The sequence below is a fragment of the Ceratotherium simum genome, unplaced genomic scaffold (genome assembly GCF_057802395.1).
Source record: "Ceratotherium simum simum isolate JZ-2026a unplaced genomic scaffold, ASM5780239v1 HiC_scaffold_43, whole genome shotgun sequence".
Classification (NCBI taxonomy): domain Eukaryota; kingdom Metazoa; phylum Chordata; class Mammalia; order Perissodactyla; family Rhinocerotidae; genus Ceratotherium; species Ceratotherium simum.
The window spans coordinates 5,378,517-5,403,605 of record NW_028261259.1 but is presented as its reverse complement, the minus strand read 5'-3'; the positions used below and the strand labels follow the sequence as shown (position 1 = coordinate 5,403,605).

General features: G+C 38.5%; 2 long non-coding RNA genes across 4 annotated transcripts; one reads left to right on the top strand and one right to left on the bottom strand.

The window, feature by feature from the left end:
* The first annotated feature begins 857 nt into the window (after positions 1 to 857).
* On the top strand, positions 858 to 5,460 carry LOC147911467 (uncharacterized). The gene is made up of 3 exons (XR_015550842.1): positions 858 to 872; positions 4,452 to 4,617; positions 5,418 to 5,460. It is a non-coding gene; the product is annotated as an uncharacterized LOC147911467 (long non-coding RNA).
* Positions 5,461 to 17,623: 12,163 nt separating this feature from the next.
* On the bottom strand, positions 17,624 to 20,551 carry LOC147911466 (uncharacterized). Of its 3 annotated transcripts, none has more exons than XR_015551217.1 (4): positions 20,228 to 20,551; positions 19,946 to 20,131; positions 18,384 to 18,523; positions 17,624 to 18,071 (listed from the first exon to the last, which is right to left on the bottom strand). It is a non-coding gene; the product is annotated as an uncharacterized LOC147911466 (long non-coding RNA). The 3 variants fall into 3 exon arrangements; XR_015551216.1 differs by having other exon boundaries at positions 19,973 to 20,131; XR_015551215.1 differs by lacking the exons at positions 19,946 to 20,131; positions 20,228 to 20,551 and having other exon boundaries at positions 18,384 to 19,173.
* Positions 20,552 to 25,089: the final 4,538 nt, after the last annotated feature.

The following is a 25,089-nucleotide window of genomic DNA, read 5'->3' as shown; positions in this document are numbered from 1 at the left end:
ACACTAAGGCTCTCACTATTAAAAGTTAAAACAAATAAATTTTGAAAAGGAAAAAGTGATCTTTGCAATTTTGTACAGAATCTATATAATGGGTACATCCTTATAAATGGAGGTGATGGTGTTCAGGGCAAGCTAACCCAGGAGGCACCACTCTGGTATGCAGATTATTTTGAGCTGAAGACAATAAGAACTCAGAGAACTCAGGAAGAATATTTGAGTTTCCCTTCCCAAACTGCCTAAAGAATTTAAAACAAAAGATCTGTTTCAGGAAGGAGTTATTATCATGATGGCTGTAAAGATAATGTAGGATAGAGGTTACAACAGGAAAGGCACCAAGCCCATTTTATCAAAAACTCTATCTCTCCCTGACCACATTATCTATACATGACCCTGAAAAGAGTTGTCAGGCAAACATTTGCATTTCTATCTCTATATGAGTTGTCTTCTTGCCCTCTGAGGTCCCAGACCGCTACCCATCCCCAACATCTTCCCCGTCTTTAGCTACAATACTTAAGCGGGCAGCTTAGACAGAGGGACGAGTTGCTCATTTCTGAGTTTCTCCCATGTATACATGTTATTAAACTTGGTTTTATTTTCTCCTGCTGACCTGGCTTGTTAATTATTTGGCCAGCCATAAGAACCTTAAGAAAAGGGCAGAGGCAGATACTCTCTCTCCCGCAACAGTTTTTGTGCCCAAGGTAGGGCTACACTGGCTGGCAAGTTGCATTCTCCGGCTGGAAGAACTGTCTTCTCCCTGGATTACTGCAGATGATGAGATACGGGAACGCCTGATGAATGCTGGCAAAATGTAAGACTTCTTACCACGTCAGCCTCCCAGAATCTCTACCTGTGGAGTCCGGTGGAAGGAAGTGGTGAGAATTTTTTTCTCTTTCTAAATTTAGATTGGCGGGAGAAAATATTTGGGAAACTAGTTTCTTGTGCTTTTAGTGACTCTGGTAAATTTGGTAGAGTACTCTTGGTTTTGATCTTGATCCTTTTTCTCCCCTGAGATAGTCTCTGTTTTTCTCTTTTGTCTTTGTCTTTTGTATAGTGTGTCATAAGAAGGAAATACCATAGGGTAGGACGCAGGCATAGGCCCTATGAGCCTACTGTCCGGGCCGGCCCCACAGACTGGTGAGTTTGCGGGTCTCACCAGACTGGCGTCTATTTAGACAAACTTTGCTGTGGGTTAATAGGCACATGAAGTGAAGATCATTGCCAAGGGAATCTTGGAAGCCAAAAAGGCCACAAATTTTGTGGGCACGGGTCGAGCAGTTAAGAGCCATTAGGGCGCTCGCCACTTTCAGGAGACTCCCGTGACTGGATAAGTTGGGTCACGGAACAGGGTAGATGACACAGGTCCCCCGCCAACTGCAAGAAAATGTCCATGCAATGACGAGGTACTCTGTAAAGCACACAGTCTCCAACCCCGTGGCACCTCCCTCTCTAGGTATTATTCTGACTCCAAGAGACCTAAGGTGTGGCTAAAGCTGTCATTGTGCACATAAGAAAAAAACTGGATGAGGTTTTTCCTTCTGTCTTGTTCTGTGTCCTGAGACAACTTGGATTTGTGCCAAGTGAGAATATTCTCCTTGGTCTCCACTATACGGAAGGTGCATTTACTGGGGTGCCCCTTGGTAGCCAGTCGAGTGGACTGGGGTTCTGAACTGTCTCTTTGTCCAGCTGTGCCAAGCTCTCAGGGGAGTTTGTCATAAAGGGCCCAGTTCATAAGGGATTTTGTCGTCATAACCTTCACTGCTTGTTAGTGCTGGAAAAATCCCATTCCAGTATCGCCTGCCCGGTGTCACAGATTAGCGGGTTTGTGACTGGAGGCATCCCACACTATTGTGGGAGACCGGAGACACGGTTTTAACTACACCATCCTTACCGCCTGTGCAACGAAGGTCTTTATTTTCTCTGAATATATTTGATATTTAATTCTGTGGAACATGGGGGCTACATCATCTGCGCCCTCACCATGGACGCCTCTTGCGTCCATGATAAAGATTTATTCTAAGCGTGGAAATTTACCTCTGGGTCTTTCCTTAAAAAGTCTTATTGGATCTAGTCACTATTGGAATAAATATACAAATGAAGATCCTACTTGTCAATGACCAGACGACGGATTCTTTGAATTGGGAAAACTTCTAAATTGGGGGAAAAAAATATGTTTTGAGAGCTCTCACACAATTGTTTAATTGGTACCTAAAAAAGAGCCAGAAAAATGAAGGGAAAAATTTAAATAGCCTTAAGACCTTGACTCAGGTTACAATTGAATTGAGAACATGTAAAAGTCTAAGTGTTGATAAGATTATAAAGGTTGGAATGTTTGAGCTAATTTTATATAAAGAGGTTACATCAACTTTGCCTGAGTATATTTTAAAATGTCTGACTGGGAATTCTTCCCTTGTCCAAAATCAGAAGACCAAGACCTATTAATAAAAATCTTAATGATAACTATGTTTAAAGGTATAAGAGGTGATGAAATTTACATGAACTTTTGTACAAAAAACTGATGTTATTTCTATTACAGAACTGGTTAACAAAAATAGTAATTTAAATGATGGCTAATTTTATCTAATGTCTTATGAAGTCTTATAGACAATCTAAATAATTATTGGGAACAACTAAATAGTTGTGAAAAAGATGAATGTTGGGTGAACTTTAAATAATAATTATGTGTTATGGTGGTTACAGCTTCCAAACTCTTTTTGGTGACATAAAACTTTAGAGTTTTCCTAAATTTTTTGATAAAAATTCACTGAGTATCATCATTTCCAAATTAGATAAGATATTAGACATTGATTGGTAAACTTACGTTTGTCTACTTTTGGCTTTTCATTACAGGAAAACTAAAAGGTGTTTTGGGTCTATTGGTAAACGTGTGTCTTATTAAAAGATTGTACTATAAAGTAACATATTTCTAGAAGTTATGAAGTCTTTATAAATTTTCCAAGCCACAAGATCCTAGTGTAAAAGAAAGTTTATAATGGTTTACTTTGTTTTTACTTACAAATTGGGGTTTCTAAGAGTTAAAATTTCTAATTAGTATATGTGATTGAAGCTACTAAATATTAAGAAAATTATGTCTGTGTACAAGGAAAGTAAGATGTATAAAGAGGGAACAAAGAATGGAAACATTTTATTTGATTGATTAAGAAAGATAAATTTGTCTTCAAGTAGCAGGAGGGAAAAGAAAGACACGGGACAAATTCTGAATGTAAAAAGAAAGTTATAGGTTTGTGGAAGAGGAATTCTGGAAAAGGTGTTTTTGTATGGTCAAGTTGGCTCAGATTGAAATGAATTTAATTAAGTAAATGAGTTTTAATATCAGAAGGAAGCAGGTCCAAAATTATAATTTGGTCTTATTTCTCTTAAAAGGATAATTTTCTTGAACTTGATAAAGAGGTTATAAAAGATTTTTCGTTACCTTTCGGTAAGTCTACCTAAAAGACAGAAAAAAAAACTGTTAAAATAATTTCCTGTGTTCAAAAGACTGAGGTCTCCCTATTAAGGTTTTTGGACTGTCAATGCTCTCTATGCTTTAACGTTTTATATTTTTGACAAGCTCCCCAAAATTCATATAAATAAAGTCTTTTTTTTTACTTTTTTTCTTTGATAATTTTCAAAGGGCCCTGGAACTTCTCAAAGAAATTTGCTCTCTTCCTATAAGGGAAAAGATACTAAATTTATTAGGCTTATTCAGTATGTTAAATTACATGGAAAGCATTGTCAGACAAGTGATGATAAGTCTGCTTAGGTGCTGTTATGTGGGCAAATGTTATTGACATAGGTGTTATAAAATTGTATAACATTACTGAAATTCTGATCTGTCCTTATTATCACTCATAATTCTGGTTATTATTATTTTAAAGTGTTGTATGTCACAAAATTAACCAAATTTCTCTGTCAATTGCCATTTTGAGGTCTTGTTGTTTACAGGCTTATTTCTTTGCTCTAATGCTTTTGCAAAATGTTTCCACTTCAGAAAAAATCATGGAAAGTACTCTGACATTTACAATGGAGTACAGGTTTCTGACAAACTTTCTGATCATAAAACTGAACTTAGTAAGAAATTACAGAAATATGATGGAAAGACTGATAACTTCATGAAGCTGCTAACAAAAAGATTGGGATCAAGAATGGATTACACAGGACTGAATGAACTGATAAAGATAATTATAATTTTTATGATTTTTCATTTGAAGTATTGCTGAATTTTTAATGTTTTGTTTTTTTAGATTTAAGGAAAACTTTTTCTCTTTTCTCCTGAGCTAGCTATGACTTATAACAATTTGGTAAATGATATTTTTGTAAGTAAAATTGAAGTATTTTTCTTTCTCTCTCTATCTGATCCCTCGAATTTGGAAACTCTTAGTAAGTGAGTATTGTTTTCATGGCAATATAGTTAGTTGCATAAGTTCAATAAGAATCTGTTCTCCTTATAACAGGACACAATTGGAAACACTGGTTATATTACCAAGGTTTTGACTGGAACATCATATTTGCGATATAACCATACAGCTTTTGAGGAATGAAGATTGGACTTTATGGAATAAAGCCACGTGGAAATATCGGCCTGATACCTTATGTTCCAAGCAGCACTTACCAGGATAAGTAAAGAATGTCACTTATCTGGCAAGCACAAGGAACCTCAAAATATTTTGGGGGAACCTCGGAAGAGAGGAATTCACCCAAGTCTGTAGGTATTACAGTCAAATTCTGATAACAAAATCCTTGGCTGGGCTTTCCTGGCCTCGAGAGGCCTTAAAAGTTCAATCTGAGATTGCTTATAAAAAGTTCCAGCAAATCAGATTTAAAAGAGCCTATGTGATCATTTGCTATTCTTGCTGTACTTATGTAAATAATTGTGCCAACTCTATTGGAACTAGACTTTTTTGCAAACTACTTAGTTTTGTCTATCTTTGATAAAAATGAGGGTGATTTTAGAAAGAAAAATTATATTTCAGTTAAAACTATAGTGTACATTTGCGCATATTAGATCCTAGTTTTGTTAATTGTCTTTTAAGGTTTTTGTTTTATATTGTTGACTTTACTGGATCCTGATTTCTTCTAGTCTCCTAAAATATCTGGCTACAGATGTCCAAACTAACGTTTTTCATTTTTTCCATCATTTTCATTTGGAATCACTGAAAACTGAACCTGCCCTTTGTCCTGAAGCCTTACAAACTGAAGCTGATGGACTTGATATAAACTTAAGAGATTACCCGATGACATCATCAGAGACATTTTAAACTGCAAAAGATGCTTTGACGCTGACATCTAAAAATCTTATCTGGCTGTCCTCTAAACTCAGAAACTGCTTTACAACTTGCTCCAACCATTAACCTTGTTTTTCTTTCATTTACATAGAAATGCTTCCATTAAATACTTGATTGCTTGCTTCCACAATATAGGTGTAACCTTGAGAGCCCACCTGCATCACCACCTTCTAAAATGTACTTAATTGAACTATCTATTATCAGAACTAAGAAATGTGCTCAGTGAGATGAAACAATCTACCAACTCAGCTTCTGGACTATGAAACTTGTTTAATTTTCAAAAGGACTGTGAAACTTCTAGGGAAGTTTCAGAGGAGGGAACTGATGGTGCTCAGGGCAAGTTACCCCAGGAGGCACCACTCTGGTATGCAGATTATTTCAATCTGAAGACAATAAGGACTCAGAGAACTCAGGAAGAATATTTGAGTTTCCCCTCCCAAACTGCCTAAAGAATGTAAAACAAAAGATCTGTTTCAGGAAGGAGCTATTATCATGATGGCTGTAAAGATAATGTAGGATAGAGGTTACAACAGGAAAGGCACCAAGCCCCTTTTATCAAAAACTCTATCTCTCCCTGACCACATTATCTATAGATGACCCTGAGAGGAGTTGTCAGGCAAACATTTGCATTTCTATCTCCATGTGAGTTGCCTCTTGCTCTCTGAGGTCCCAGACCTCTACCCACCCCCAACACGTTCCTCGCCTTTAACTGCAATACTTAAGTAGGCTGCTTAGACAGAGGGATGAGTTTTTCATTTCTGAGTTTCTCCCATGTATACCTGTTATTAAACTTGGTTTTATTTTCTCCTGCTAACCTGTCTTGTTAATTATTTGGCCAGCCATGAGAACCTTAAGGGAAAGGGCAGAGGGAGATTCTCCCTCTTCCCCCAACAACAAGATTATCTGATTCCCAGAAAAAGAAAACATTACTATAACATTAAGGCTACAACTGTCAAAATGAAGCCAAGATACACTCAAGTCAAGCTTTTGCTCAAAAGTTAATTGGCTCCTCTTTGAAACTTTATCATGTTTATTATGTAAGCATAATATAGAGCCTAGAATATAGAAAGTGCTTATTGGTAAGTTAACATTGTGATCATTTATTTTGTAAATGTTAGTATGAGAGATGTAATTTATTTTCTAGTATATTCAGATTTTCAAGTTCTGCTAAACCTAAAGCCACATTACTGACAAGTGGGATACCTCTAGCCATCTGAAAAATATGAATCCTAAACAGAAGCATATACATTCTCTATTCATCAGGTTCTAAGTTCTAAAACATTCTAAGGTTTTGGAACAAATCAATGGCATTCCAAATTTACAGTAAGGCTGTATGTGCCACACAGGATCCTGCAGGAAGAGAAATCCAGATTTTAAATAGAGGAGATTATGCACAAAAATAAAGTAGGTTTTCAAGTCTGAAAGGGGATTTCAAGAAGGAAGAGACTCTCAGAACATGTGGGAAGTGGTAAATAACTGACCACGGGCTCTCTAAAGGAGAACATCTTGTGGACAAAAGAGCTTCACACCAGAGAGCTAAAATGGCATCTCAGGAATCCTTCTGATGAAACAGATGCTGAACTACTATTTCCTGAAACTTAAAATGCACCTTGAGCAGGCCCCGTGGCTTATCGGTTAAGTGTGCACGCTCCGCTACCTGCGGCCCGGGTTCGGATCCCGGGTGCACACCGACCCACCACTTCTCTGGCCATGCTGAGGCCGCATCCCACATACAGCAACTAGAAGGATGTGCAACTATGACAAACATCTATCTACTGGGGCTTTGGGGGAAAATAAAAGGAGGAGGATTGACAGTGGATGTTAGCTCAGAGCTGGTCTTTCACAGCAAAATGAGGGGGATTAGCATGGATGTTAGCTCAGGGCTGATCTTCCTCACAAAAAAAAATAAAAATAAAATGTATCTTATCCTCCAAACAAATACCACCTCCCTGCCTTGCAGCTTACCTGGACATAGTGATGTGTTGGAATCGTTTTTCTAATTCATTGGTTCTTTTTTTTTGAAGAGGATTGGCAGATGTTAGCACAGGGCTGATCTCCTCACAAAATTAAAAAAGATAGGCCTTGGCTCAAGCACGGAGTCTGCAGGTGGAGGAGGCCAGGAGGTGGGAAGCAGTGCTGGGCTCCTGCAGGAGAAAACTGAGCTGCCTCTCAGTCACAGGAAGACTGTGCCTGTCATGGCCTCCCCACCCCCATGCCCAAATGCCATGTTCCTTTCTACTTCTGTACCTTTCCTCTCTTCTCCCATCTGAAATCCTCACTCTTTCTTCCCTCCATCTGCTCAAAAGTGGTCCCTTTGAGGATTTGATCTAGTCCACCTCTCCTTAGAAGCTGTCCTTAATTACAATTTCTCGATAACTTTCTCATTTTTTTAAGGTTCTGTAATACAACATACACTAAATACCTTGAGAGAATCAAATTATATCTTGCAAACAATTTCATGTATGTGGAGGAGCTTGGAACCTTATAATTCTTTATATTTCCTTCAATACCTATCACAAATAACTTGCACATAGAGGTCAATGGATGTCCAGTAAAGTTAAATAGAGTTGAAGCACACTTTATAAGCTAAAACTTTTATGAGTTCAGTTATTTCTTTAGATCAGCTGCTTGAACCATTAGTTTTTCTCCACAGGTCAACAGTGTTGCCCAGCACAAATGAATTTTACACCTTCTCAAACTCAATAGAGCAAAGATGGAACTTCATTCCCCTTGCAAGCCTTACTGCCCCAGAGAAAAGCAAAAACATGTGACGTCTAATTCTTTCTTCACATTCTCATCTCAAATTGTAGCTGTTTCCCAGTTGCTAATTGGTGTTCATTATTAAAACTGACAAAAAAGAGTGACGTCAGCATCATGGCGGAGTGAGCTTTCCCGTGAACTCTTCCCCCGACAAGATACAACAAAAGCAACAGCCACAGACCAACAACGGAATCCCAGACAGTGAAAACCTAGAGCGGAGGGATCCACACTGCCGCACATCTGAGAGCGGAACGTGCTGGTCCCCCGGTGGAAGTGGGGAGAGGTAAGGAGAACTCCGCTCCCTCCCCATCAGATCAGCGATCCCGGTCCGCGCGGCTCCCAGAGAGGGGGGAGGGGCGGCCCTCAGCGGGGAAACCGTGGCTCTTTGGACTCTCTCAGCCAGTGGGAAACTCCCGCACAGAGGACTCAGAGGAGCCACAGGGCTACCATCAACATCTGAGCACCCCAGAGAGCGGATAAAGAGGGGCAAACGAGAAGCTTCCCACGTCAGGGACCCAGAGAGCAAAAGAGAGAGCTCCCCCCTCCCCACAAGCCGGAGTCTGCAGCTCGACCAGACCAGACCTAGCGATCCGAGGCAGACCTGATCAAACGACTGGACCCGTGGATAGCAGCGGGAAAAAAACAAAACAAAACTGCGGATCGCAGCAGAAAAACCGGGGCAGAGCGCAGGGGGTTTAGACTACACAGCCCTTTACCACCAGACAGTGGCGGCAGGTGGAAATTGCAACCAGAGACTTCCAGGATGAGGAAAAACAAAACCAACACAGGAACCACAATGCAAAAATATATGCAATCACCAGACCAGAAACAAAATGACAAGCACCCAGAATTCAACCCCGAAGACACAGAAATCCATAAACTCAATGACAGAGATTTCAAAATAGCTATCATAAAAACACTCAATGAAATACGAGACAACACAGACAAACAATTCAATGAGATTAGGAGTTTCTTCACAAAAGAGATTGAAATCATAAAGAAAAACCAATCAGTGCTGATGGAGATGAAGAACACAATGGAGGAGATAAAGGAGAATCTGGAATCTTTAAAGAACAGAGCTGACAATATGGAGGAAAGAATAAGTACTTTAGAGGATAGAAATACAGATATACTCCAGATGGAAGAAGAGAGAGAACTAAGACTAAAAAGAAATGAAGAAAATCTCCGAGAAATATCTGACTCTATTAGAAAATGTAACATAAGAATTATAGGTATTCCTGATGGAGAGGAGAGGGAAAGTGGAACAGAGAGCCTATTCAAGGAAATAATAGCTGAAAATTTCCCAAATCTGGGGAAGGAGCAGGAAATACCAGTAAGCGAAGCCAACAGGACACCTATATATATTAACAGACAAAGGCCTTCACCACGACACCTAGTGGTAAGGCTAGCCAGGGTCAACGACAAAGAAACAATATTAAGGGCAGCTAGACAAAAACAAAAAATAACGTACAAAGGAACTCCTATCAGGCTCTCAGCGGATTTCTCAACAGAAACTTTTCAGGCTAGAAGAGACTGGAATGATATATTCAAAATACTGAAAGACAAAAACTTTCAGCCAAGAATACTCTATCCAGCAAAAATATCCTTCAAATATGATGGAGAAATAGTAACTCTCCCAGATAAACAAAAGCTAAGGGAGTTCATGGCCACGAGACCCCCACTACAAGAAATACTCAAGAAGGCCCTCAGGCCTGAAAAAAAAAGAAGAGAAAGGGAACTCAAAGCTTAGAGGAAGGAGAAAAGTAGGTAGACAAAATCAGAGAAATAGTAGATCTTTACCGGAATAGGTTAGCAACCACTTAAATACTAAACTCAAAGATCAAAGGAAGAAATTCACCAAAAATAAATTTAACCTCATCACTGTAAACACACAGCCACAACACAAGATAGAATAAGGTATAACAAGAGCAACTTAGAAGGGGAAGAGGAAAGTGACTGAATTGACATAGTATAAGGAAATAGGAGGCTATCAGATAATGGACTATCTCATACACAAGATTTTTTGCCCAAACCTCAAGGTAACCACTAAACAAATAATCAAAGCAAAACCACATATGATAAACAAAGAGAAAACTAGAAGAATCATAAGACAGAACAACCAAACTGAATTGGCAGTCCAAAACAAATGGGACAAGAAACAAAGGAAATGCAAAAGAACCAGAAAATAAGTGACAAAACAGCAACATTAAGCCCTCATATATCAATAATTACCCTAAATGTAAATGGATTGAATTCTCCAATCAAAAGATACAGAGTGGCAGGATGGATTAAAAAGCAAGACCCAACAATATGCTGCCTTCAGGAAACACATCTTAGCACTAAAGACAAGCACAGGCTCAGAGTGAAAGGGTGGAAGACAATACTCCAAGCTAATGGCAAACAAAAGAAAGCAGGTGTTGCCATACTCATATCAGGCAAAGTAGACTTCAAGATAAAACAGGTTAAGAAAGACAAAGAAGGGAAATATATAATGATAAAAGGGACACTACATCAAGAAGACATATCACTTATAGTAGGGGATGTTAACACCCCACTTACAGCAATGGATAGATCATCCAGACAAAAAGTTAATAAAGAAATATTAGAATTAAATGAAAAACTGGACGAGATGGACCTAGTAGACATATACAGAGCACTCCATCCAAAAACAGCTGACTACACATTCTTCTCAAGCACGCATGCAACATTCTCTAGGATAGACCATATGTTGGGAAACAAAGCAAGCCTCAATAAATTTAAGAAGATTGAAATCATAACAAGCATCTTTTCAGACCATAAGGCTATGAAACTGGAAATGAACCATGAAAAAAAACTGGGAAAGTGACAAAAATGTGGAGATTAAACAACATGCTACTGAACAACCAATGGATCATTGATGAAATTAAAGGAGAAATCAAAAACTATCTGGAAACAAACGAAAATGATAACATGCCATATCAAACCATACGGGATGCAGCAAAAGCAGTCCTGAGAGGGAAACTCATAGCGATACAAGCCCACCTTAACAAACAAGAAAAAGCCCTAATAGGCAACCTTAAATTACACCTAACAGAACTAGAAAAAGAAGAACAAACAAAGCCCAAAGTCAGCAGAAGGAGAGAAATAATAAAAATCAGAGCAGAAATAAATGATATTGAGACCAAAAAAACAGTAGAAAGGATTAACGAAACAAAGAGTTGGTTCTTCGAGAAGATAAACAAAATAGACAAACCCTTAGCCAGGCTTACTAAGAAAAAAAGTGAAGAGGCTCAAGTAAATAAAATTAGAAATGAAAGAGGAGAAATTACAATGGATACCATGGAAATACAGAGGATTATAAGAGAATACTATGAGAAATTATATGCCAACAAATTGGACAATCTAGAAGAAATGGATAAATTCTTAGACTTATACAACCTCCCAAAATTGAACCAAGAAGAAATGGAGAATCTGAATAGACCAATAACAAGTAAAGAGATTGAAATAGTAATCAAAAACCTCCCAAAAAATAAAAGTCCAGGACCAGATGGCTTCTCCACTGAATTTTACCAAACATTCAAAGAAGATTTAATACCCATCCTCCTCAAACTATTCCAAAAAATAGAGGAAGTTGGAACACTTCCTAAATCATTCTATGAGGCCAACATCACCCTGATACCAAAACCAGAGACAATACAAAGAAAGAAAATTACAGGCCAATATCGCTGATGAACATTGATGCAAAAATCCTCAACAAAATATTGGCAAACCGAATACAACAATACATTAAAAAGATCATACACCATGATCAAGTGGGATTTATACCAGAGACGCAGGGATGGTTCAACATCCGCAAATCAATCAACGTGATACATCACATCAACAAAACAAAGAATAAAAACCACATGATCATCTCAATAGACGCAGAGAAGGCATTTGACAAGATACAACATCTATTTATGAAAAAAACTCTCAATAAAATGGGAATAGAAGGAAAGTACCTCAACATAATAAAGGCCATATATGACAAACCCACAGCTAACATCATACTCAACGGGGAAAGACTGAAAGCCATTCCTCTGAGAACAGGAACGAGGCAGGGCTGCCCACTCTCACCACTCCTGTTCAACATAGTACTGGAGGTTTTGGCCAGAGCAATTAGGCAAGAAAAAGGAATAAAAGGAATCCAAATAGGTAACGAAGAAGTGAAACTCTCACTATTTGCAGATGACATGATTGTATATATAGAAAACCCTAAAGAATCTGTTGGAAAACTATTAGAAACAATCAACAACTACAGCAAAGTTGCAGGGTACAAAATCAATCTACAAAAATCAGTTGCATTTCTATATGCTAATAATCAACTAACAGAAAGAGAGCTCAAAAGATAATACCGTTTACAATTGCATCACAAAGAATAAAATACCTAGGAATAAATCTTACCAAGGAGGTGAAGGACCTATACAATGAGAACTACAAGACATTATTGAGGGAAATCCATGATGACATAAAGAAATGGAAAGATATCCCATGCACGTGGATTGGAAGAATAAACATAGTTAAAATGTCTATATTACCTAAAGCAATCTACAGATTCAATGCAATCCCAATCAGAATCCCAATGACATTCTTCACAGAAATAGAAAAAAGAATACTAAAATTTATATGGGGCAACAAAAGACCCCGAATAGCTAAAGAAATCCTAAAGAAAAAGAACAAAGCAGGAGGCATCACAATCCCTGACTTCAAAACATACTACAAAGCAATAGTAATCAAAATGGCATGGTACTGGTACAAAAACAGACACACAGATCAATGGAACAGAATTGAAAGCCCAGAAATAAAACCACACATATACGGACAGTTAATTTTCGACAAAGGTGCTAAGAACATACAATGGAGAAAGGAAAGTCTCTTCAATAAATGGTGTTGGGAAAACTGGACAGCCACATGCAAAAGAATGAAAGTGGACCATGTGCTATCGCCATTCACAAAAATTAACTCAAATGGATCAAAGACCTGAAGGTGAGACCTGAAACTATAAAACTCATAGAAGAAAATATAGGCAACACACTGTTTGACATTGGTTTTAAAGGAATCTTTTCGGATGACATGCCTACCCAGACTAGGGAAACTAAAGAAAAAATAAACAAGTGGGACTTTATCAGATTAAAGAGCTTTTATAAGACAAATGAAACCAGAATCAAGATGAACAGACAACCAACCAGCTGGGAGAGAATATTTGCAAAACATACATCTGACAGGGGGTTGATCTCCATAATATATAAAGAACTCACACAACTGAACAACAAAAAAACAAACAACCCGGTCAAAAAATGGGCAGAGGAAATGAAGAGACACTTCTCCAAGGAAGATATACAGATGGCCAATAGGCACATGAAAAGATGCTCAACATCACTAATCATCAGGGAAATGCAAATCAAAACAACACTAAGATACCACCTCACGCCTGTTAGAATGGCTATAATCACCAAGACAAAAAACAACAAATGTTGGAGAGGATGTGGAGAAACAGGAACCCTCATACACAGCTGGTGGGAATGCAAATTGGTGCAGCCTCTATGGAAAACGGTATGGAGATTCCTCAAAGAATTAAAAATAGAGATGCCCTATGATCCAGCCATCCCACTACTGGGAATCTATCCAACGCACCTGAAATCAACAATCCAAAGAGGCTTATGCACCCCTATGTTCATTGCAGCATTATTCACCATAGCCAAGAAGTCGAAGCAACATAAGTGTCCCTCGACTGACGATTGGATTAAGAAAATGTGGTATATATATACAATGGAATACTACTCAGCCATAAAAAAAGACAAAATCGTCCCATTTGCAACAACATGGATGGGCCTGGAGCGTATTATGTTAAGTGAAATAAGCCAGAAAGAGAAAGACAAACACTGTATGATCTCACTCATATGTAGAATATAAACCAACACATGGACAGAGAAAACTGGACTGTGGTTACCAGGGCAGTGGGGGTGGGGGGTGGGCACAAGGGGTGAAGGGAGTCATATATGTGGTGATGGACAAACAAAAATGTACAACCCAAAATTTCACAATGTTAGAAACCATTAAAACATCAATAAAAAAAATAAAACTGACAAAAAAGTTTCTCATTATTTCTTTCTTTCTTTTTTTGTTTTATGAGAAAGATCAGCCCTGAGCTAACTTACAATGCCAATCCTCCTCTTTTTGCTGAGGAAGATTGGTCCTGGGCTAACAATTGTGCCCATCTTCCTCTACATTATACGGGATGCCGCCACAACATGGCTCGACAAGCGGTGCATTGGTGTGCGCCCGGGCTCCAAACCTCTGAATCCGGGGCTGCTGTAGCGGAGCGTGCTCACTTAACTGCTGCACCACCGGGCTGGCCCCTCTCTATTTCTAAAGCTAAAATGTCTAAACCTTTCTCTGGGCTAGTTGGAGTTTCCATAAAATGAAAATGTACATTCTAGAAAAATCCTTAACTTTCCAGAATAATCTTTAATATGGTAAACACCTTGGCAAAAATGTCACTGATTTTCAACGTCAGTGCCTCCGCAAGGGTATCCTTGCATTGTCTCCCCTCCCAACCACCTCTCACTTTGGCCCTCCCCAGGCTCATGGGGTCAAACTGTTTACTGAGCACTAGGAATGATCAGAGTCTGTGGGAGACTTCAAGGATGACTAAGCCATGGTTTCTGACCCCAACCATCACTCTCCATCTCTGCTTTAACCTCTATTTTTCTTACTCTGGTTTCTACTTTAGTTGTTTACTTGTCTTGTGAATTGTTGTTTTGTGGTTTATAATTACCATGTAAATTCATATTACTTGTTGCCTTAGAATTTAGAAAGAACTTACATTAAACAATGTTTTTTCCCCAGCCCTTTGATGTGTCTAATACCTTTCAATGAAATTCAAGTGGCTTCTTGTTTTTATGTCTCCATCATTATTTAGAATTATGTTCACCCCACATTTTTAAACTGACCAATGCTGCTTTACTCTTTAAACTTTTCTATGACAAGACTCACGTGAGGAATCCCTGAAGCACCATCAGCTAGGCATCCCCACATTCCTCACATCTGTTTCCTTGATTTGTTCCTAACTAAAGATGTTTCTGAAACTAATACTGAATTGTACCAAGTGGTCATTGCATAAAAAGCACTATCACAGATACCTTAAAGAGAACAAATGGAAAAAAAATATTCAATTCCTCAGATAAGTTTGCAATCAAATGAGGCATTGAGGGGACCTGGGGACACTGATCAGAGCAGGAATCTAAGAGAAGAGTTTTAAGTCAATTTCAAATGAGGTTAAAACTGGAATGAGATAGTATTTTAACAGTTATCTGAAATCATAAACATTTTTCTGACCTTTGAGAATTTATTTGCATATAAACTGTACGTGTGGGGTAAGAGAGTGCTGATATTGTTTAATTTCTTTTTATTATTCACCACTTTGTAATAGATGTGGCTATTCACAATTAATAAATATCATAAAGTAGAGAGACCCAACTGCCTCTTGTTATCAATTCTTACACAAAGCTAAAGTTTTAAAGATCAAACTTCATTCTAGTTACCTTTCAACTAGTCTATATCAGAAAGATGCTGAGTTTTAGGAAAATACTTCAAAACACAAATTTTATATGTAATTTCAAAAGCAAAAGATGAGTTAAAAATTGGGTGGTAACCAATTTTGCTGCTATATATTAAACTTTAACATGGGAGCAGACATTTTTAGAGAATATAATTGATATTTGCCTATTTATATATTGTAGAATGTTAAAGGATTTACAGTTTTAATAGTATTTCAAATACCAGAGAATAAAAAACAGAACTGTTTCAGTTTTATGAAATAGCTTTTTAGACATAGCAGATTTTCAGAGCATATTACTTGAAAATAAAACTATCAGTTAGTGAGGTTTAAGCCAAGTGGTTTTATTTTAAACTTGCTCATTCCATAGGAGCATCAATAAGAGCCCTTCAGGAGTAGCTGATGCTCTTTCTTTCCACCTGAGCACCAGCTGTATTTTCTTTAAGCATCAGACTCTCGGGCAACACCATAGCCCTCAACTCTGTTTAGTTGAGAAAAGGCTTTATGTGTCATGTGTTTTTTCTAGGGCTATGGAGCTCCCAGAGTTATTAAGTACAGGGGGAGAGTAAGAGTCTGAACACATTCAATAAACTCCAATGTGCTCAGGTGAGAAGACAGGTGCTGGGACTCACATCTGAAGAACTTAGAGGATGCTTTCTGACTCTGCTTCGTGCCTCTGACTAAGCAGTCCTGGACATCCCCGTTACAGCCACAAATAACACAGGCAGCCTTGATGGACCAGAAGTCCTCCTATGTCCATCATTTGTACAGAGCAAACTGGCTTAAGACATCTCATTTCCTGCTGCAGTGGTAATTTACAGAGATACAGAACTGCCATCTAGTGACTAAGAGAGCAGCAAAATGTTTTACATGAAAAGTGAAATTCTGAGTTTTATAAAACAGAACAGTGAAGCACTAAAGTTGGTAAAGTTGACAAAATGTGGCACACGAAAGTTATAGTAAACCTGAAAAATGTGTAGGTGAACTAATCAGTTGCTCTCTATGCCTCTAAAACATGTCTTGACATCTGACTCATAAATAGTAGAGTTTAAATATAATAGAATAATTTGGAAACAAACTTCTCATCTCATCTCATCCAATGCTGTTGGCAGGAGCCGGTATTAAATAGCCAGATGGTGAGTACCCATGTTGAAGCACCATTTTTATCACAGTGGAGAGAATATGAGGCATAAGCCCAACGGACTGATGTTCAGATCTTCCCTCTTCCCTTGAGCAATTTTGTAAACATGGTTTTCTTTATCAGTTAAATATGAATTATAACAGTTAAAGGATTACTGTAAGAATTGCATAAGGGAATACAGTAAAGGAACTGGCGCACAGTAGATTGAGTTAATTCTCCTTCCCTGTCTCTCTTCTAAGAAACATACAGAAATAATCTAAGAATAGAACCCGTGTATAAAGTAAACTTATGACAAAGAGTCAATTGCTCCTGAAGTAAGGGACATCATTGTTGAGTGCTTAACCTCAACTGCCTCCAAATACTGTTAACTCTCAATTAATTTTATGTGTTTTCTGTCTTCCAGACACTTCACTGGCTACAAGGAAAGGAGAAGTGTGAAATTAATTTCACCCTTGAATGGCCTAGCTGTAACAACAGGTGTTTTAAATCACCTAGTTCTTCAGGTTTTCTGCTTATTACTATATATTTTAACATGGTTCACAGCTGGAGAAAATAAGAAAATCATTATAATTTTACACACACTAATATGTCTTGACTATTACAGCTGGACTCTTAATATATAGAGCAATGTTGTACATGTTTTGTGCTTGTTGATAGTACAGAATACTTTTCTCCAGGTTTTCTTTAATTTTACAGAAAGGAATACTACATTCCAGAGAGCCTAAGTACGTTGTCACACACTAACCAGAAACAGAGCTGGGCCTAGAACTCAGGTCTGAGTCACCTGACTTCTACTGGAGCACACCCTCTTCTTACTGGTAATTTCTAATACTAAGCTATTTTCAAAAGCACAGTTGAGAGAAATTGTAAATAAATAAAACATGATTTTATATAAAATTAAAAGCTGCGACCCACAATTTCTATTCCATATGAGTTTTTCCTTTCTTGTAGGTTTCTTGTTTTTAATACTAAGTCCATTTTAGTAACAAGAAAAAAGACATAATGTTTAGTTTCTTTAGTAACATAAAAAAAGCTTCTGTGGAAATTAAAAAGACACTAACTAATGTCTCGTCTACTAAAGCAACTGAAGAATATTATTTGATTTTAGGAAAGCTCTGAGAGATTTTTTTAAAAATCATATCCACGTGACTATTAGTCCAGCCAGGCACATCTCCACATGACATCTCCTAGAGTGTCCAGTTTTCTGCTGGATCCAGCTATTGTCAGGCCCAATGCTCTGGCTGAGTAGAGAATGATGCCGCTTCTGAAAAGCATGTACTCAGTTCCACTTCAACGCTGATTGATGGAGACACTAGGAAAGGAAAAGATGAAAATATTACCCTAATCAATGATGTAAAACACAAGATATGAACAACCGTTAAAAGAATTTTCTATGAAATTGATCAATTCTACTATCACTACACCGGGCTATTTCCTATCAGTAATCTGACACATAAACAAATAGAATAGCGTATTTAATGATATCAGTTCTTTTAGTTGTGTGCTTTTCCTTTTAAAACTACATATGCTTATATGTGTTTGCTTTATTTTCAGGTGGTGTCACCGTGTCAAGTCCTCGCGGGCAGGTGGGGCCTTCACTGAGGACTCCCAAGGCCCCCCCTACCTCCGGTGGCTGTGCATGTGCCCTTGGCCTCATGGGTTAAACCCAAGGCCGCAGGGCTCCCATAGCGGCCAGAGAAAGAAGGGCCCATGAGAGAGGTATGCGAGGGGCGCAGGCTGTGCCAACTTCCTCTTCTCAGGTCCCTGAGAGAGAGAGAGAGAGTGAGAGAGCGAGAGAGATCCCTGACCTCTGCATTGCTGACTCCACCACTGGTGCCATGTCACACACCATTCCCCTTCCCCCAGCATCCACATGCCACCCCTGGGAAGGCACCACCACTGGGAGGCCTGTTCCCTGTCACCTCCCTGTTGTCCCTTCAGGACCAGAGCCCAGTGCAGGGGAGTTGGTTCAGACAAACATTTACATGTCCCTCTCCATGAGAATTGTCTTCTGCCATTCTCACATCCCAAACTCCACCCCCAACTTCCTCCTTTGTCTTATCTGAAGATAGTATTTAAGAGGAGCATCTCTGCCATTCTTTTGAGAGACTCCATTTCTCATGTGTCTCCCATGTATACATGTTATGAGCCCAATTTAATCAGGCATGGATTCTTTTACTTGCCTATTTGCATCAGGAACATAATTACTAGCTAGAGAATTAATTAGAGAATATTCATGGTGAATGAAAGATGTCATTTCTAATAACGTAATGGAATTCCTTGAGGCTTTATTCTTGGGACATGTGTAGGATTAAGTCAGGACACACTGTTAGAGTGATAAATAAGTTCTACATATTTTTCTTCTTCAAGACCATGAATTTCAGCCACAGTTCATACCCATCTACTTTGCAACAATGAAAACAATTAAAAAATGATCTTGAATATTTTGCCCTCAGATTCATTAGTCTTTAAAGTATTAATTGAACAATTTAAATCTAGATGAGTGAAAGACTATGGAGACTTCTAGAATGTAACGTTAGGTCCTTTAGAAGTGAAGAATTGTTTTTATAAAACATTTCTATTCTTTCTTATACCTTGACAATAATGTTACTCTGAATCTGTTTTAAAGAGGATAATGGCAGATTTACTTTAATTTGCACCCTTTTTTAAGTACATTTACCTAATATGTCTCAGTCTCTTGAAAACTTTTATCTTTAGCTCAACCTTCATTTAAATCACCAGACCTATTTGATGAAGGCGACATGAACATTTACTCAAAAACTCCTCAGAAAATTACTAATTTAATCTGTACTCTGGACAATCCATTGTAAAACTCAAACTGGATTTGCCAGGCCCCTCAAAACGGCTCATAACTCTGTTTGTACATTTATCTGAGAACATACTAGCTGAAGGTAATTGTTCATCCCAAATGCTTTCTTTAACTCAATCAGCAATACTTCCAAAGTTTTAATGTAAATGTGACCAATTTGGTGAAATCCAAGTGACTTTTTTGTTTTTGCATGCCAATGAGATTAGAAAATAAGTATTTTATTATTGTTATTGATTTTAAAAATCAGAGATGAAGAAAACAAACTTCTTTGTCCAAAGACATTTCTGTAAATGAAATTGTCTGAAAAACTGACAGCTAGCCCCGTTTTAACCATTAAACCAGAGGAAATGTAATACCATGGGCAAACACTTGAGCATTGTCACCTGCAGGAGTCCCCAGCGCTGTTGCCCCATCAGGTCCATGGATCAGGGGAAGGAGCCAGTGGAGGAGAGTCAGCTGTGCCCTCAGCATCCTTCCTTCCTTGGTCAGAACCCGGTACCAGCTGCTCCCTGTCTCATCTTCTGGGGAAGCAGAGAATTCTTCTGGAGATACAACACATTGGGTGTTAAGGATGTCATTGTTCTTTTATAAACAGATGTTAGATCGTGTAATGGGCTTCTCAGGACAGGAGAAGCCACCTCAAGGGAAGGCAGAACTTCTCCAGGAGCTGAAGGTCATCCAGCGAGAGCAGAGTCAAGGGCTGCACAGCGTCAGCCTGCTCCTGCTCTCCATCTCATGGACACCTCGGTCCCCAATCCCCGACACCCCTCCCAGTGCCCCCACAAGGGTTCCCATTGTATCCACAGAGTCCCACGCAAGCGCAGGACTGGTGCTCAGAGTGGCAGAGGCCCGCCGAGCTGGAGAGCCCCGGGGCGCATGCACTGGGGGCGGAGTCCCTGATGCGGAAGTGGTGGCCACTGGAGTTTGTGTGGGGGGGCTCGGGCAGTTTCTGGATCCTTCCTCCAGGATTCTTCTCTCTTATACTGACAAAAGGGATTCTTCTCTCTTATACTGACAAATCTCCACTCTGAACTTAGCATTAGAGGTAGTCAATTTTGAATAAAGACCTTTAACATGAAAGCCAGCCAATAGATCTTGTTAAAGCAAATCCAAACTCAGGAACACTTTTGTTTTCAGTCACCTCCAATCCTCTCAAACTCAAGATAAGGTCCTGGTTTTGTGCAGATGGAGAAAAGCTTCTCTTCCTCTTTTTCTATTCAGATAGTGCAGGGAAGAGCCCAAAGGGTCTCCTGGTGGAACACTAACAGATCTTCACATTAGATATGCATGCAATGTTTCCTAGCTTCTTTTCTCTAGGCCGAGGTCTGATGAGCTGCCCCAAGGAGCAAACATCTGGGCTCCAGCAGTAAATAAAACTCTGTGCAGTTTACCACAACAATGAACTACAAAGATGTATCAGGAAATATTTTGAACACCTACACCTAAGCTCTCAGTTTCCCTCTGTCTAATTCCATGGCTACCTGAACTGAATTCATTCTTCATCCCCATCCCATTTGTGATAGTTTTTATTTCCTTGAATCAGCATGTTATAACATCTAAGAGAAATTTATCTACATACTCTCTTCAAAATAGCTAGCTGAAGTATAGGAGTTGTAGAGGGTCAAGATTTTAAGATGAAAGTGATGTACAGAGTAACTGTACTACAAAATAAAAAGAAAATGAATGAGAACAATAAGAGACAGAAAAAATGATAAGGAGAAGGAATATAATAGAGAGTAAAAGTAAGAAAAAGAGAAAAAAGAAGAAAGAAGGTGTAGGAAAGAGAGAGAGTCAGGAAAAGCATGAGAAATGGCAGAAAGGGGCACGAGCACAAGGAAGACACCAGGCTCAGAGCGAATGACAAGTCAACTGGTTTCTGAGCAGGGCTCCGGTCTAGAGTCACTGGGCTACATTTGAGAACTCCACTCAGTTCTAACATCCTGAGAAAGACCATGTCTCATCCAAACTCGGACGGCACTGGTTACCAGCGCTCTCCTCTCCCAGGACCTGCCGGAGCTTTGAGAACTGCCTCTCTCAGCTCTGGGACTGACAGAGTCCCCATTAAATATTCATCAACTGGGATGGTTGTTTTGAAAGAGTAACCCAGAGAGAGCTCTATCAAGGGTACATTTAAACCTGCCAACTCCTTTACTCATCCTTCCACAGAATTAAGAAACTAAACTGTTTAAAAAAAAAAAAAACCTACTCTTAAGCAAAGTAGCAGAAAACTTTCCTGGCAAACTTTAAATGTTCCATCTTTTTTGAAGTTACCTCACAAAATTCTGAGCGTAATCTAAAATTCTGGGCTCCCCACAGTTCCAAATATCTTTCAGAAATGGTCTCTTTTTCATCACAAAGTAAGCCTATGGCTCATGAAGCATAATAAACTTGGATGAGTTTTATCTTGTAGAGAGAGGACAGCAAGAAAAAGAGTAGGATGTGCCTCTCTGCTATGAAGGATAATAAATAAAATCACACCAAAATATACAAAATATGCCTCTAAAACTGAATGAAGGAGACTCTAAAGAGTTACATTTTAAGTAAAAATGCACTTATATAAAATTATACATCAGTTTGACTAAAATATAATCAACTTTATAGAAGAAGAATTCATTAAGTTTCATTTAAATAGCATGACATGATTAGCTGCATTATAAATGCTAGATGTTTTAATTCGGGTATACCATGTCCTTCCACCAATGAGGGTGGGCTTAAACCTGTAATTTTCCTAAAAGGCACCAACCGCATGTTTGATTATTTAATAGTATGGATCTGTCCTCATTGCCAATGAAGGATGTCTACACACACGCTTTAGCTTGCATATGTAAGGGGAGATGCAGGATGAGTTTATAAAAAGATAAACTAAAAATAAGCATTGTCTTTAGGAGACGTGGTCAATCTGTTCAAGAACATTTTCTCCCTTGGTCAAGTGAGAAGCTGAAAGAGAGAATGCTATCAGCCTCTTACTTGGCCCCTTATAAAATTCTGCATTACCTCAATTAAACGTGTGCTAAAGTGTTTGTAATAAACTTGGAAATGTGTTGATGATACTGTATTTGTATTACATCACACAGACTCTCTTTCATTAGGCACGATTCAAAACACTTTTTTGGGACATTAGAGGCCAGACATGTTTTGCTTCTCTGACGGACTGTAGCTTTAATCTCATGGACATGAAAAGATAGAGAATTGTTCCCCTTTCCCTTTCTACTTTAAACCTGAGTGATAAATTTCCAACTACCTTTAAAAACTGCAGGTCCTTCTGAAACACATTTTAGTGTGCTGGTTTACTTTAGCTTCATTTCTTTGTTCTATCCTAAACTCCTTTCAGTTTTATCTCTGTTTCTTTGTATTCCTTTTGTATACCTAGATATTTAAAATCTGCTCTTACCTATATTGGAGAAATGTTGGGTTACAAATCTTTCAGCCAGCATGTAAACTCAATTTTTAGGGTTTCTACACAAAATGTTTCTCCCATGTTTCTACCAGCTCTCCTTCCATATATTTTCCTCCAGGATTTCCTGAGACAAAATTGCCTTTCTAAAAGCCAGTCCTCTGTTCACTCTCTTGGGCTGTCACATTTTCATACAAAAATAAAGGACTGGATTTTCCAAAGATGCAACAAGAATGATCAAGTGCTGATTCACACCTAGATATGCTGCTTCTGTTCTCCATGAATTTTAAAATTAAAGTTAATTATCTCTTTCATTTTGTCTCAATCTATTGAGTAACCTTGGCACTGAGCCCCTAAATTGGTCCACAGCCTGCTTCAGCAGACACAAAACTCTCTCTCAAATGCTTGCATTCATGTGCTGAGTAGGTATTGTATTTATTTAGACCTTATTCAACAAGAGATCTTCATTGATTCACTCAAATACTTAAGTATATATTATGTGCCCAAAGGTCTTGAAATGTTGGGGCCTGCAAGGAAGACAGATATGTATAAACAGATAAATTACGCTATAGAAATAATTTGATTGAAAGAGATATGAATAAAATGCCGTGGAACTCCAGGAAAAAGAACCACCATAGGTTGACCTACAACTAAGATATATAGCAATGTACTGGGGTTTTGAGGGAAAAAAAAAAAACACCATGGGTGGTGGATAGGGTTTATACCATCTAAGTAAGGGAAAATGAAGAGAGAGAAGATAAAGAGAAAACAAGATAAACGGAATGGTTTTCTTCTTCTGAATGTTTCTGCCACCAACTTTTGGAGCACACTGCTTGCTGATGTCCTTCCTGGCCAGTCTTATCCTTCAGCTGGCTTCTAGAGACTTCAACAATTCGATTGTACCAAGCTGGGCTCCTCCGTGCAGACAATGCCAACTCTGGAGGGAGCCAGGAGGGGAGCCAAAGATTCACAGGACTCTGCAGCCCTTCTGCAGCTCACTGGTGGGGAGGGGCACCGAGGCTTCACCTTGGCCTCTGTCTCCAAGTTCACATAAAGGAGCGTCGGTTCCTTCCTCGCTAGATGAGCGAGGAGAGAAACCTTCTTCACAGAAGGATGATGGAAAAATTAAAGTCAGAGCCATGAAAAAGGCAGAGGAGGTAGCACCCTGAATCTGAAGTAACTGGACATGTGAATTAGTAACCAGTAGGAAGAAGAGCTGAAGACAAAAAAATAAAGGCAAAAAAACAGTTCTCAATTTTCTAAGATGGAAATGCAAGTCTTTCTTCTTCAAAAAGAAAAAAGTCATTGAACCCTTTCCTTTAAAATAAAATTGAAAGGGGCCACATATTGCAAATAATGGTTTTAACCATGATGTCACTACACGATCATCATGTGTAGCCATCAGTTGTTAAGTGCACTGCAAATAGTTCATTCCTTAACAATTATGTTACCAAAGTTTGCAATTGATATATATATTTTAGTAAATAGTAGACTGTGTGCAAATTTGTCACCATATTATTGACAATGTTACTCTTACAACTGAAAACATGACTAGGAGCGAGAGGGTGGTGTGACCCTAGATTGCTAGAGTCACAGCAAGAAAAGTCAAGAAAGTGCCATCAGGTCATTTGGACAAAAGAATGTTATATGGCTGCTGGGTTTATAACAGATTAATTGGAGAAAAACAAGTCACTACAGTAAATTCTTGTCTACTTACCTCAGTCACCCTCTCCAAGAACACATTTTAAAATGAGACATGTTATTATATTTAAAATTACTGGTTCTGGCATTTTAGAAACTACATCAAATAATGAAGTAAAAACTAGGTTACAAACATCCTGGTATCAATTCCAACTACCATCTTTTACCAAACTAAAACTCTAATTATCACTAATTCACTTGCAATCTAGTCCTCCTCCAATATGCAAAATCAACAACTTCAAATGTTTCATAACTTTTTTTAACTTTCCCTAAAATTTCAGAAGATAATATGAATATATCTCTTGGAAAATTTGAGAAAGATAGAGACACAAGGAAAAGTAAATATGAAAATATTACCCTAATAAATGATGTAAAACACAAGATATGAACAACTGTTAAAAGAAT